Source organism: Schistocerca serialis, chromosome 2 (assembly GCF_023864345.2).
Source record: "Schistocerca serialis cubense isolate TAMUIC-IGC-003099 chromosome 2, iqSchSeri2.2, whole genome shotgun sequence".
NCBI lineage: Eukaryota > Metazoa > Arthropoda > Insecta > Orthoptera > Acrididae > Schistocerca > Schistocerca serialis.
Genome location: NC_064639.1, coordinates 231725394 through 231741267, shown reverse-complemented (window position 1 = coordinate 231741267; position 15874 = coordinate 231725394). Strand labels below are relative to the sequence as shown.

The 15874-nt window shown below is 40.8% G+C and overlaps 1 pseudogene; it reads left to right on the top strand.

Moving 5' to 3' along the window:
* The first annotated feature begins 473 nt into the window (after positions 1 to 473).
* The window catches only part of LOC126455863 (dehydrogenase/reductase SDR family member 11-like), a 77360-nt pseudogene continuing 61959 nt past the window's right edge, over positions 474 to 15874 (top strand).

Sequence of the window (15874 nt, the reverse complement as noted above, 5' to 3'; positions counted from 1 at the left end):
ACAATGACCCTCAATAATTCTTAATGTTTTGAACCGAAACTGACAAAGGAAAAAAAAAAGTGTTACATTGCTCATTGAACGCCCCTCGTGGAATGATGCCTTCATTTCGAATGTGGAGTTTGCTCCGCCCGCGTTATGTTTAGAACAAATGCTGATACGTGTTTATTTATTTAGTTATAGTGCAGTTAGGACGAATGTCGTTGTGAATAAAACCAAAACTGCACTTGTTCTTTTTCCAGGTTTTAGAAGCTACTCGTTAAGGATGAAACCTGCTGGACAGTAATGCGCCTGTCCGCATCGTTTCACTGAACGTGTCCATCGGAAAAACAGATCTGTTTGCGCCCCGGCGGAGAGGGATATGGACTGCGACGGGGCGATAACGAGCTGCCCTGCCGGACTTCACGCGGGCAGCCTGCCCACTGAAGGCAAAGATCCGCCGCGCTAGTGGCTGCGCCGCGCCACTTGCTGTCAGGATGGAGCGGTACGCAGGTCGCGTTGCCCTGGTTACAGGCGCCAACTCTGGTATCGGTGCCGCCACTGCACGGGCGCTGCTCCAGAAGGGGCTCAAGGTCGTCGGTCTCGACAAGAGGATCGACATGATCAAGGTAATTAATTAACCAGCAGCCTCGGCGCACCAACTGAAAACAGTACAGTTTCAAAAACTGCGCCAATACTTATGTTTCTAGCATTGTTTAGCTAGCTTTAATAGAAGTACTAAGGTTGTCAGTGCTAAAGAAAAATCAGTTGATGTGGACGGATAAGGTATTGTTTCTTTCTACTTTTGAGTCAATCACTTTTTTATGGTACAGTCGTAACTGGTTTTCGGTCTTCAAAGACCAACCTCAAATGCTACAATAGAGAATAGAAAACCTTAAAATAAGACCTGAAAAAGGTGGAATTACGTTCACTGGGTTTACTTGGGAGCTTAGTAATGTGCTACAACAATGCATATAGTTCACACCTGTGGGCGGCATTTGATGAACAAGTGCTCATCACCGTTCCTACAAACGGCTGTCGTTTTTCCAAAAATGTATTAACAATTCTTGCTGCTAAAAAACCGCGACTGTAAGACTGTAACACTGTAAAAAGTAGTGTTGGAACTTGTCGATGTATTCACAGAGATTCAAAACGCGCGATCTCATGTCGGCAAACAAAGAAACTAAGACTTTCCCTAACGTTGCGTGTGGCTTATACATTTACATTTGTGAAACCCTTCACTAGTTAGAGATTAAATAATATTAGATTGTGATAACAAACTGCAGAGTAGCTCGTGGTCTAGGTTTGATTGATAGACGACAGTTTGTAGATGATTGTTTGTTTGTGAGACTGGGAAACCAACGAATCAGTCTCGAGTCGAAGCTTTTTCTCTCTCTTTCTTTTTTTTCTTTAATGTGTAATTCTGCATCTTTATACATATCCGCAAGCCACCGTACGGTGCATGACGGATGGTATCTTGTACCATCACCAGTATTTCCATTTTGTGTTCCACTCGAAAATGGATAGAGGGGAAAACGACTGTCTACGTGCCTCCATACGCTCCCTAATTTGCGCTACCTTCGTGGCCCATCGTTAAACGTACTTTGGCAGCAGCAGAAACGTTTGGAAGTCAGCCACAAATGGTCTTCGAATTTTCTCAGTAGTGTTTACTGAAATGGAAATCGTCTTCTGTCGATGGATTCCCATGTACTTTCACGAAGCATCTCCGTGATACACGCGCGTTGCTCGAACCTATGCTGACAAATCAAGTAGACCGCCTCGGAGTTGCTTCTACATCTTTCTTTAATGTGACATGCTAGGGATCCCAAATACTGCAACACTATTCAAGAATCCCTCTCACAAGAATTGTGGTCATGGTCTCCTTCACATACGAACTAACTTTTCATTCGAATCCTCCCAAAAAATTTTAATCGACAATACGCCTTCCACATGTGCTCGTTTCATTTCATATTGTTTTGCAACGTTACACGTAGATACAGTGAGCATAACGGGCGTATGTACAGATATTTCTATTGGTGGCTGAGGACGGTGCACTGAACATTACATCAGTATTGTGTCACTGCAGACTAAAAATTATAGACAATACAAATCATACGTTATAAGGCTGGATTGCGCTTTCAGGCACATGATTCAAGAGCAAATCGTGAATGCCTGCATTTCTCCTGGACAGCAGGTCTGGTGTGAAGTATCAAAGTCAGGCTGCAAAACGGTTAGTGTATATTGACAGGCGTAGTCCACTTAGTAGTGCGGTGTGCCCATGCAGAAAACATCAGGTCGTGAAGTTTCTGATGTGTTTTTGAGAAGACTTTTCCACACAAAGAAAAAACAACCAAATGTTGTGTGAACATATTAAGGTGTCTTGTATAAAAATATCTGCACCTAAACCTGTTACAACCTGTATAATAGCGTGCCTGTGTCAAGCAGTACAACACCAATACGGTGTCCGAATATTACAGGGTTGTTTTTCCTACTCATCCGCATTAACAGACATTCTTTGTGCAACGTGTCATTCATAACACCAAACTGAAATTATCTCCAACTTATCCTGTAGCCTCTAAGAAACTCAACGAAAGAACTATTCCTTACACTGCAGTCTCGTCAGCAAACAGCCGCCCTATGCGTTACATCGTTTATCAACATATAGAGAATAAGACCGGTCCCGTCACTCGTCCCTGGTGTGCTCCCGACGACAATCTGGTCTCATTTGTCGTCTGAGGAAATCTACTAGGTAGTATTACTTAAAACTCATCGAGTCACTCAATATCTGGGAACCTATTCCATGTTCTCAAACCTTCGTTAAGTACGCAATAGAGCACAATCTCGAATGAATTCTTTAAAACTAGGAAAATAAAATTTGCCTGTTGCCTTTCGTCCGTGATTCGCAGGTTATCGTACGCGAAAAGGACAAGCTGAATTTTCCACGAGCGATGTTTTCTATGTCTCTGCTGATTTGCGGACAGAAACTTTTCTGTGCAAAAGTAATTCATTCTTTTGAACTCAGAATATGTTCATCAATTCTCCAGCGAAGCTACTTCAATGATATTGGTCTGTACCATTGCGGATCCGTTCTTTCGCTCTTCTTATACACAGGAGTCACCTGCGCATTTTTCCACTCGCTTGGGACTTCGCTTTGGGCGAGAGGCTATGCAAACTACGTAACGGACCAGTGCCAAAGAGTACTCTCCGTAACACCGAACAGGGATTCCATACCCACCTGACGTCATATATGTTTTCAGCTTTTTCAGTTGCTCCTGTATAACAAAGATGGCTATTAGATTGTCTTTTATACGAGAGACTGTGCGACGGTCGGACGATGATGTCTTACTATCTTCCTGCGTGAATTACTTTTTAAACGCGAAATTAAAGCTATTGTTCATATTACTGCCTTCTATTGTCTCACCAGACTGGACTGGTCCATGACCGACTGAATAGAAGCCTTCTACTCAGTTACTGATTTTATGTACGGCCAAAATTTTCTCCACGTCTAGTCAAGATCTGCTATTGTATGGAGGTAGAAGTTGTGTGCTTCTTGTGTCTACTTATAGATACATGGGTTTCTGCTAACTTTTGCCTGGCGTCTGTTCCGTTTCCCTTTTTGAACCAAGTGCAGAATTCGCTGCTTCCTCGGAATTTTCCGAATTTTGTTATTAAACCAGAGTGGCTCTTGTCTGTCCCTAATCCACTCAGTAGGTGGCTAGGTTTGCTGTGGTGACAGACTGACCTATAGCGCGCTGCGATGTCTTGGTTAAGATTGTAAGGTGACAGGTTTGCTGTGTAGTGAACAGCGGGAACCAACAGTAAAAAGCTTTTTAGTGTGATGCTATGTGTTGCCTAATTGACGTCTTCAATATTTTTATTTGTAAGTCTCAGTTGTAGATGTCGTTCGTGTGTTTTGTTAACAAATTCTTCCGTTATTGTGGATGTGGCTTGGATCGTGTTGCTATAACGGCGATGTTATTAACACTGACAAATTTGCAGTCCCAAGAAATAACCAACGAACGTGGTCACTCATACGAAAAACATTTAGAAAGACGATAACCGAGAAATGGAACATTCGCCCTAATCAGCAGCCTGTTACATTAACTGATCCTTGTCGTTTCCTTGAAGTACAATATAACACATGAAAAACACAATATTGTGTATGATTTACAGGATTAATTTATATAGTCAGCCGGTGTACAAGGCCATCATGATACGTTAAGCCACTATCGCCGACAAAGGTGTTACAATATTTGTAAACAATATTCGATAATCTGTTACTCATCCAGACTGGGGCAAAAACACATAGTACATGTAATTTTTTACAGTGCGGTGGTAACACAGATAAAAAGGTAAAAATTTGAACAGTAAATAGATATAAATGGAGAAATCGAGGAAAAACGTTAACACTAAACTCGAGAGCACTGCCTATGTAACAATATACATTAATGAAATGAAACATTATGGTGTCAAAGAAATTTTTTTCAAGTCTCATACATCTGTGATGTATATATGCAGACAGACGTAACGGACGATATTTTCTACCATGACTGGGATTCAAACGCAGTTCTCCTGCTCACTATGTAGATGTGCTAACCATTACGCCACGCCTCCTCTACCAAACTCCCATTCGTTCCCTGGCCCACTAGATATATGATCTTAACTCTAAAGGCATATAAACCCAGATTCGAATTCCGGCCGTAGTACAAATTTTCATTCGTCACTTTAGTCTGAATATATACAATTTACATTAAATTAACAATCCCAATAACGTTAGTACTTTTACAAGGCTAATAAAAAGTAGCTTGAAGAGGTTTTACATATGGAAAGTGAGACAGAAACAGAGTTAAAGATAAATTGGGCAACTGTAACAACAGAATTTATGATGTACGTAAACAATCACAATAAAATAGAAATAAATACAGGAAACTGGACGAGCGGAAAAGACCAGGCAGCGTGAGATAGAACGGAAACCTGAGAGAATTAAGAGATGTTTAGAGGAGGAGAAGTACTGAGCTGGGTTCTGTCATTGAATATTAAATCAGAATTGTTGGCCACATACTTGTTGATTTCCAGGCCCTCCAATAGACTGAGTTTGTGGCCTTAGTCTGCAAAGCGCCATGGGACTCTCAGTGGTAGCTGTGATCTTATCAGTACACGCTCAGGTAACGTGGACTCATCATTCTACGATCTTCAGCTGATTTTATGCTCTACCAGCCAAGTTGCAACTTCTTTACCTGATTGGCTAATATAAAATTAATCAGAATCAGGACAAATAGTTTTGTATATCTCATTTTTGTCAGCGCCTGGGTCTTGCCTTTGCTATACATTGGGCTTTGTGTTCTTCACATGGAGGGAAATTCTATAGTGGAAAGATGTCAGTGTTTCCGCTACATCTTTTGATACTTCTCCTAGGTATGGTATTGTACACTATTCTTGCAATAAATGCAAAGACCAGCAGGGGGAGCACAGAAAAGGAGTAGAATTTTTGATTCTTGTTTCTGATGACAGGTGTGATCTGTCAGCACAGGTTTGTAGCTACTGTTTGTAACACGAAATTTGTGCCTCAGTCTACATGATTGACACCTTTTCCAGTTTTATGATACAGCAGTGTCCTGTTGTTAACAAGAACAATGCTGCTTCGAACTTGTATGCATGTCAGGCACTCTGGCGACTACAGCTGTTATCATATACATAGAACGTATTCAAAGTTGTGAATACGAACAACCATCAGCTGAATAAGAGAAGAATGACAGAGAAAATTTGTGCCAGCGCGTGAGTCGAACCCAAACTTCGAGCTTTACATGAGTAGTCACGTTAACCGCTTTCCTTTCCATGCACGACTCACAGCCAGACCTAATCTTCCGTATGTCGTCGTTGTTGCAACACAACCTTTACTCGTATTCTGTACGTATTCGTGTGCCGCAGCTGTCGGTGTCTAGTGAAATCGATGGAATACTGCGAACGTTTTCAGATGTCAGTGAGTCCTGTAACAGAGGCAGGTTGTGGGGAGCACCTCAGTATTCACCCAGTGGGATGTGGAAAACCACCTAAAAACCACATCCAGGCTGGCCGCCACACCAGCCTTATTTGGTAACCGCCAGGCGAATTCGATCTGGGGCCGGCGCGCTTACCTGAGTCTAGGAAGCAGCGCGTTCGTACTCTTGGCTAACCTGGCTTTAATAATACTGGATCATCTATCTCTTCTAAATCAACCCCTGTTTCCTCTTCTATCACATTAGACAAATCTTCCCCCTCATAGAGGCTTTAAATGTGTTATTTCCATCAATCCACTTTCTCCTCTGCCTTTAACAGTGGAATTCCTATTGTGCTCTTAATGATATCACCCTTGCTTTTGATGTCACCGATGGTCGTTTTGGCTTTCCTGTATGCTGAGTCTGTCCTTCCTACAGTCGTTTTCCATTTCTCTGCATTTCACCTTAGCTTCCCTGCTCTTCCTATTTATTTCATTTCTGAGCGATTTGTATATCTGTATTCCTGAGTTATCCAGAACATTTTTCATCGCTCAACTTAAGCACTTCTTCTGTTACCCTTAGTTTTTTCACAGTTACCTTATTTGTACCTATGTTTTTGTTTCCAACTTCTATGATTGTCCTTTTTAGAGATATCCATTCCTCTTCAACAGTACTGCCTACTGAGCTATTCCTTAATGCTGTATCTGTAGCCTTAAGGAACTTCAAGTGACTTAAACTTCAGCCTACTCTTCCTCGCTTCTATATTGTGATCTGAGTCTATACATGCTCATGGGTACCTCAGAATCCAGTATCTGATTTGGGTGTCTGTGTCTGACCATGATGTAATCTAACTGAAATCTACCCGTATCACCTGGCCTTTTCCAAGTATACCTAGTCCTCTTTTAATTCTTGAGCAGAGTATTCGGTAGTATTAGTTGAAGTTTATTACGGAACTCAATTAGTCTTTCTCCTCTCTCATTCCTTGTCCCAAGCAAATATTCTTCTGTAACTTTCCTTCTATTCCTTCCAGTCCCCTATGACTATTATATTTTCATATCCCTTTACATACTATGTTACCCTTCCAACATCCTCATATACTTTCGCTATTTCTTCATCTTCAGCTTGCAAAGTTGGCATGTATACCTGATTTATCATTGGCGCTGTTGGTTTGCTGTCGATTGTGACAAGAACTACACTATCACTGGCCTGCTCACAGTAGCATTCCCTTTGCCCCACCTTCCTGTTTATAAAGAATCCTACTCCAATTATCCTATTTTATGCTGCTGTTGATATTACCCTATACTCATCTGACCAGAAATCTTCATCTTTCTTCCATTTCACTTTAGTGGCCCCTACTATATCTAGATTGAGCCTTTGCATTTCTCTTTTCAGATTTTCTGGTTTCCCTGCCACATACAAGCTCGTGACATTGAATGCACTGACTCAGGGAACTTATCCTTTCGTTGATTATTCAGTCTTTTTGTAATGGCCACCTTCCACTTGACTGTCCCCTCCTGGAGATCCAAATGAGGGACTATTCCGGAATCTTTAGCCAATGGAGAGAACATCATGACAATTCATTCAATTACAGGAGACATTTCCTGTGGATACACATTACGTGTTTTTAGTGCAGTGGTTTCCATTGCCTCCCGAATCCTCGTAACATTGATCATTGAAGATTCTTCCGCCTTCAGGGCAGTTTCCCACCCCAAGGACAGGAGAGTGCCCTGAACCTCTGTCCCCTCCTCTGCCCTCTTGACAAAGCATTTGGCAGAATGAGGGTGACCTCTTATGCTGGATGTCATGGGCCTTCAGCACTGATTATTAATTAGAATTTAAGTAGTGGCGGTATTTGTACCTGGGACTGAGGACGTTTTGTTTACTAATCAAAGATGCTACCCCTAGACCACAGGTTAATTATGCCCCATTAAAACTGTGTGCTGCAGATTGGAGTGGACCTCTAAGTAGTGAAGAAACAAATGCATCAACATACTGTGTAAAAATTAGAGTCATGTTAGAAGAGATTGCTCCCACGTGAGACACCAGAAGCTGTAAATAGTTGGTGAACAGGTGATGTTACAGGTTACAGCGGTAGTTCGGCAGCCTTCATTATAGTGCACTTTTGATATCAAATTGAGGTGTAAATTAGTGAAATTGTAACAGCTGATTGATTTATGACGTTGACCTAATGTTCTGCTAAGTGGTTTTTCATGTAACTCCTCCCCTTCTACATCCCCTTAACCTGTTGTTCTGTTAATTGATCTGTGACACCCTGGGGGCTGATCTATGACTAACTGAGGACAATCCGTTCTTCTGAGAAATCCCCACCCTTCGCTCCTCCACCTTTTCATCTTCATCCTTCTCAACCCCTCTAGCAATTCCCCTCACCAATACAAGCACACCATTGGTATCAAATTAATTGACTAATTAACTAAATTGATCAATTAACTATCCCTCCCCCTCTAGGAAATATTCCAGTCCTCCTTCCACTCCGTCACTCCCCTCCCCACCCCTCACCCACCTGTAAACTGGAAGGGAGAAGGCTCAGTTGATTTGAAGGGATATTGATGGTGGTGTATGGAATATTGCTTACACAACATCTGTTAGACAAGCCAATGTGTGGAATATAATTTATTTTAGCTGTTTATGGGATACAAGGCAGTGTATGGAATGTAGTTTGTTTATTTATTTATTTAGAGAATTTGGTGGGAAATCGATTCCATTGTATGGAATATTGTCTAAACAATTTCTGGTAGACAAGGCAATGTGTGGAATATTGTTTCTTTGAAAAATTTATGGGATACAAGGCTATGTTTGGAATATAGTTGATTGATTTATTTATTTAAAGAAGTGGTTGTGAATTCATTGCGGTGCGCAGAATACCGTTTATTTAAACAATTTGCGGATGACAAGGCAGTATGGAAAAATAAACAACTGTAGCGCTTCTTTATTCCGATCGCGCAAGGAATACTGTCTTGAAACACTCACCACATGTAAACATACTGTCACAGATCGCCCTACACATCTGTAGAAAAAACTCCCCATTGTGTTGCTGACTGCCAGACCAGGCTAACCCTGCAAAAATAAAGCATTAGGTAGCGGCACCCCTTTCAAGTCTGATACCAGACTCACTTCCTGCCTCCCTCCCTCCCTCACTCCCACACTCCCCCACTCCCCCACTCCCCCACTCCCCCACTCCATCACTCCCTCACTCTCTTTCCCTCTCTCGGTCTCAAGTAATTACTTCCTGTTTGTGTGAACCAACGTGCACAAAAACACATAGACTGAGATGTCCACTCCGCACCTCTCTTCCATTATCCATCCAAAAATGGTTTATATGGCTCTGAGCACTATGGGACATAACATCTGAGGTCATCAGTACTCTAGAACTTAGAACTACTTAAACCTAAGTAACCTAAGGACATCACACACATCCATGCCCGAGGCTGGATTCAAACCTGCAACCGTAATGGTCGCGCGGTTCCAGACTGAAGCGCCTAGAACTTCTCAGCCACACGGGCCGGCATTCCCCCTTCCCCTCTACCAATCTAGTGCTGCGCATTTCTATGGCCTGACGCACTGCATGTATACATCCACATCTGAGCACACTGTATGTATGAGTGTTTCAGTGATATCTGGCATCTAACAGTGACAACTGCTACTTGGGGCTAGAACTTGGTTTAAATGGGTGATGTTCACTGCTTCTAAGTGTTGTCCAGTGAACTCTGTCTTACAGGGGAAAGTTGGGAGTGGTATTCGTTGTTGTTACTACCCCTCATGTGGTAGACACTTTCTCCTCCTCCTTCACCCTGTTGTAGCTGAGAGACTCATTTTAGGGATTATTGCTTTAAAAACCCAATCACAACTCTAAATTCCCCATTGTGCGATTTATTGATTCCGATAGTGGTATTGCAAGCATGCACACCATTGAAAACCCTCCACAGATTGTTTAGGGACATAGCATGCAACTGAGCTGAAATGTGAAATTTTCAGCTAACTTCAATGTAGTGGACTTTCTACCAAATGACCCAACCATACCAGTACACACCAATAGGTTCAAATGGCTCTGAGCACTATGGGACTTAACTTCTAAGGTCATCAGTCCCCTAGAACTTTTTTTATTTTATTTGTTATTTTATTTATTTATTTATTGTTCCGTGGGACCAAATTAAGGAGAAGTCTCCATGGTCATGGAACGAGTCAATACATGAAATTATAACACAATATTAGAAACAGATAAAATGAAATATAAAAAAACATATTCAGGTGACAAGTCGTAAGTTTAAATGAAGAAAATCAACAATGTAACGCTGGAATTTGCTTAATTTTTTAGCTCTTCCAGTAGCTCCTCGACAGAATAGAAGGAGTGAGCCATGAGGAAACTCTTCAGTTTAGACTTAAAAGAGTTTGGGCTACTGCTCAGATTTTTGAGTTCTTGTGGTAGCTTATTGAAAATGGATGCAGCAGAATACCGCACTCCTTTCTGCACAAGAGTCAAGGAAGTGCATTCTACATGCAGATTTGATTTCTGCCTAGCATTAACTGAATGAAAGCTGGGAATAGGCTAATATTGCTAACAACAAACGACATTAAAGAAAATATATACTGTGAGGGCAATGTCAGAATTCCCAGATTTTTGAGTAGGGGTCGACAAGACGTTCTCGAACTTACACCACATATAGCTCGAACAGCCCGTTTTTGAGCCAAAAATACCCTTTTTGAATGAGAAGAATTACCCCAAAAAATAATACCATACAACATAAGTGTATGAAAATATGCGAAGTAGACTACTTTTCGTGTTGAAGTGTCACTTATTTCAGATACTGTTCTAATGGTAAATAAAGCAGCATTTAGCTTCTGAACAAGATCCTGGACATGGGCTTTCCACAACAGCTTACTATCTATCCGAACGCCTAGGAACTTGAACTGTTCCTTCTCGCTTATAATATGCCTGTTCTGTCTGATCAAAATATCGGTTCTTGTTGAATTGTGAGTTAGAAACTGTAAAAACTGAGTCTTACTGTGATTTAGCATCAAATTATTTTTCACAAGCCACGAACTTATTCCATGAACCACATTATTTGTTACTGTTTCAATATTACACACAAGATCCTTCACTATCAAGCTGGTGTCATCAGCAAACAGAAATATTTTTGAATCACCTGTAATACTAGAAGGCATATCATTTATATAAATAAGAAACAGCAGTGGCCCCAGCACCGACCCTTGCAGAACGCCCCACTTAACAGTGCCCCATTGGGACTGAACATCACTACCACTCTCAGTATTGCGGAGAATTACCCTCTGCTTTCTGTTCTTAAAGTAAGAGGCGAATCAATTGTAAGCTACTCCCCTTACTCCATAATGGGCCAACTTCTGCAGTAATATTTTGTGGTCAACACAGTCAAAAGCCTTCGTTAAACCAAAGAAAACACCTAGCGTTCGCAACCTTTTATTTAATCCGTCCAAAACCTCACAGAGAAAAGAGAATATAGCATTTTCAGTTGTTAAGCCATTTCTAAAACCAAACTGAACATTTGACAGCAAATTATGTGAATTTAAATGCTCCAGTAACCTTGTATGTACAACCTTCTCGATAACTTTAGCAAACACCGATGGCATAGAAATAGGTCTAAAATTGTCAACATTATCAATGTCTCCCTTTTTATAAAGTGGCTTCACTACCGAGTACTTTAATCGGTCAGGAAACCGATCACTCCTAAAGGAAAAGTTACAGATATGGCTGAGAACTGGGCTAACATACATAGAACAATAATTCAGTATTCTGCTAGAAATCCCGTCATATCCATGAGAGTTCTTGGTCTTTAGTGATTTAATTATTAACTCAATCTCCCTCTTGTCAGTATCATGGAGAAGCATTTCAGGTAACAGTCTCGGAACACTTTTTTCTAAGAGCGCTATATGATTCCCTGTTGGGACTAGGTTTTTATTTAGTTCACCTGCTATATTCAGAAAGTGATTATTAAATACTGTACATATATGCGACTTATCAGTAACACGGACATTCCCACTACGCACTGATTCTATATCCTCGACCTGTCTCTGCAGACCAGCAACTTCCTTTACGACTGACCATATGGTTTTAATTTTATCCTGAGACTTAGCTATTCTATCTGCGTACAACATACTTTTTGCCTTCCTAACATTTTTAAGCACCTTACAATACTGTTTTTAATAGGCTGCTGCATTTAGATTTTGACTGTTTCTAACGTTTTGATATAGTTCCCACTTTGTTCTACAAGATATTCTTATCCCTCTAGTCAGCCACCCAGGCTGCGTGTTTGTGCTAGTACCCTGTTTTAAACCTTCTAACGGAAAGCAACTTTCAAAGAGCATGAGAAAAGTCTTGAGAAAAGCATTATATTTATCGTCTACTGTATCAGCACTATAAATATCTTGCCACTCTTGTTCCTTTATAAGGTTTACAAAGGTCTCTACAGCAACTGGATCAGCTTTCCTGAACAGCTGATGACTATATTTAACACGTGTTGCAGCACAAAAATCTTTTGAAGTTAAAATTTGTGCATCATGATCTGAAAGGCCATTCACCTTTTTGCTAACAGAATGCCCTTCTAGTAATGAGGAATGAACAAAAATGTTGTCTATGGTTGTTCTACTGTTCCCTTGCACTCTCGTTGGAAAGAATACGGTTTGCATAAGATTATATGAATTAAAGAGGTCTACCAGCATCCTCTTCCTTGCACAATCACTTATACAATTAATATTGAAGTCACCACATATAACTAACTTTTTGTATTTCCTATAAAGTGAACCAAGAGCCTCCTCTAGCTTTAACAAAAATGTTGTGAAATCGGAGTCTGGGTATCTATAAATAACAATAGTTAGAAGTTTAGCTCCGTTAAATTTAACCACACCTGCACAACGTTCAAACACCTTTTCAGTGCAGTACTTTGAAACATCAATTGACTCAAATGGGATGCCATTTTTCACATACATGGCTACTCCCCAACACCGCAAAGAGCTCCTCGAAAAGCTACCAGCCAACCTGTATCCTGGTAAAGGAAGCCTCTGAATTATCTCCGTATTTAAGAAGTGTTCAGATATACCAATAATTTCAGAGTCAACATCTATAAGCAGTTCACTAACTTTATCTCTAATACCTTGTATATTTTGATGAAATATACTAATTCCCTCATTACTCGGATACCTAAGCTTTGTCAAAAGTTATTCCCTTGTTAGAGAGACTTCCCTTAAGCAGGAATACCTATCAGCTGACTTCAGTCTAAAAAAGGTGCAGCTCTAACACCCACTACTGCAGGAATTTTCCCATGAGTGATCCCACCAACCCCACTTATAAGCTTTGCCAACCTCCCCTTCCCATACCTGTTGAGGTGCAGGCCATGTCTAGTGAAACCCGTCCTGCTGATAGACTCCACTGACACCAATGAAATGTGACCCATGCTTTCTGTCATCAGACTGTCATTAGAACTACTTAAATCTAACTAACCTAAGGACATCATACACATCCATGCCCGAGGCAGGATTCGAACCTACGACCGTATCGGTCGCGCGGTTCCAGACTGTAGCGCCTTTAACCGCTTGGCCACCCCGGCTGGCACACCAATAGAAAGCAACAGAAAAAAAACCAGAAAGATTTGGGAACTGGGCAGTTGTGGGATCTAATCGCATTAAATATACTAATCCTAGTATCCACCATAGCATGCAAGGAAAAACTGACTACTCACGAAGAGTATCGATTTAACTAATTAGTCAATCAATCAGATAGAATGAGAGAGTATTTCCAAACCATGCAAACCTGGGGGTTTATCACCTATCCATTACTTTGTTCTTCTGACTGTCTTTCTCCATATGGCACAGGTTTCCATAGAAGTGAAATTGTGAGAAGAAAAGGATATAGTGACAACCAGTTTCAGGTAAGCATAAGTGAGGAGGGGAACAGGGGGATGGAAGGGAGGAGGGGTGGGAAAGACATCTTGGTATGAGAGAGGAAGAGAAAGAGAGAGAGATGCAGGAAGTTAGTCTTGTATCAAGTATGATAAGGATGCCACTACCTGATAGTTTGTTTGTAGTGACCTGCACTGGGAAGAGTGATCAGTCCGCCAGTCAGTGACATGATCGGAACAAAAAAATGCCAAAGCTCTTTAAATTTTCCATATGGCCTTATCACCCACTAATTGTTTAAATAAACAGTATTCCATGCACTGCAGTCAATTTCCAGACAAAATCTTTAAATAAACAAATAAATTATATTCCACACATTCCCCTGTTTACCATAAATTATTTAAACAATATCCCATACACCCCAATCAATTCCCCATCAAATAACAAAAATCCAATCAACTGAGTCCTTTTTCTGGCAATTCCAGATGGGGGAGATGATGGGAAGTGGGGAAGCGGACGAATCTGGAAGATTTCACAGAGGAGGAAGGGTTAATTAATTGTTCAATTTAATAAATTAGTTAATTAATTTAGTATTAAATCTGGGTTTGTACTGCTAAGGGAGGTACCAGAGGGGCGGGGGAGGAGGAGGGGAAGGGGGAGAGATGCGGGTTTCTCAGAAGGATAGAAGGGCCATAAAACAACCCTGAGGGATCATAAATCAGTTAACAGAACAACAGGATAAGGGGAGGGGGAACAGGTTACATGAAAAACCACCTAGCAGAACAATAGGTCAAAGTCATAAATCAATAAGCTGTCATAATTTAATTAATTTTCATATCAAATGTGTGTCATAACTAAGGTCACCCCATTACTAATGTTCTGTACAGAAATTTCGCAACAATGTGGAGCAGAAAAGTTGTCCATATACACACATGTTAAATGCTTTAACATCAGTCATGTAGGAGGTAATAGGAAAAGGTAAAATCCCTGAATGCTCTCGCCTAGAAGAACTGAAGGAAGGAACAGAGCTGATAGTTGAAACCATAAAACAAGTATTTTGTAGTGTAACCTCCCCACCGTAATTTTTTTAAAGAAAGAAAATATTGCAATACTTAATAGAAATGGGAGCCAAGTGTAACCTCCCTACAAAAATTTTAAAAGAAAATAACGATACTAATTAGAAATGCTGATGGACATTGCTCTAAGCGTAACCTGCCCACAATCAAATGTACTGACAATGGCAACAAAAATGTGAAATTCGCAATCTGACTCAAATATAATTTCTTCACAAAATTTAAAGTCCGTTCAGTGACAAGAAAATACAATTAAACCGAAATATCGGTCTTTGGCCCTGTGTAAAACAATCAGAATTAAAGTCTTACCTCAGAATAAATGGATGTCACATATCTGCTCTTGTTGTTGCGCACCGCTTGGAGGAACTGCATTGCCAATAATAATATTCTCTTTTTTTGTGATTTTAGTGGAATTTTTCTTCAAAAGAAGTGGAATGAAATGGGAAGTGCGACGAAATCTTGAGTTCAATAAAAAATTAAATTTTTGAGAAAATGCTTTTGAAATAAAAATTATTATTGGGAGACTTGTTGGAGAATAATTACAATAAATAAAATTTTTCATTATCTAATGATTATATTAATTAACAGTATACCTTATTCCTCATCTTGACCATTGTTGCCGACCGCCTACATCACACAACCGCACTGGGCTGCTACTACTGACCGACCGCTCTGCATGACGACTACAGACTGAGTACTGCTCTCAACGAGACAGAGCTACAGACTCGCAACGACTGACTGACTGCTACTCTGCATAGCGACAACTAACTCGCCAAGACTACTACTGACTGAGAACCGCTCGCAACACTCGCGCGGTCAAGCGCATACTCTCTGGTCACAGATGCTACAATGCCTCGCCATCGCTGCTGCGTTACATACGTGTTTCATAACCCTCCACTCGGGGGGCAAAAATTTGGCAGCGATGGTGAGTCATTTGGACTTGCCAAGCGCGGCAAAATTTTTCTT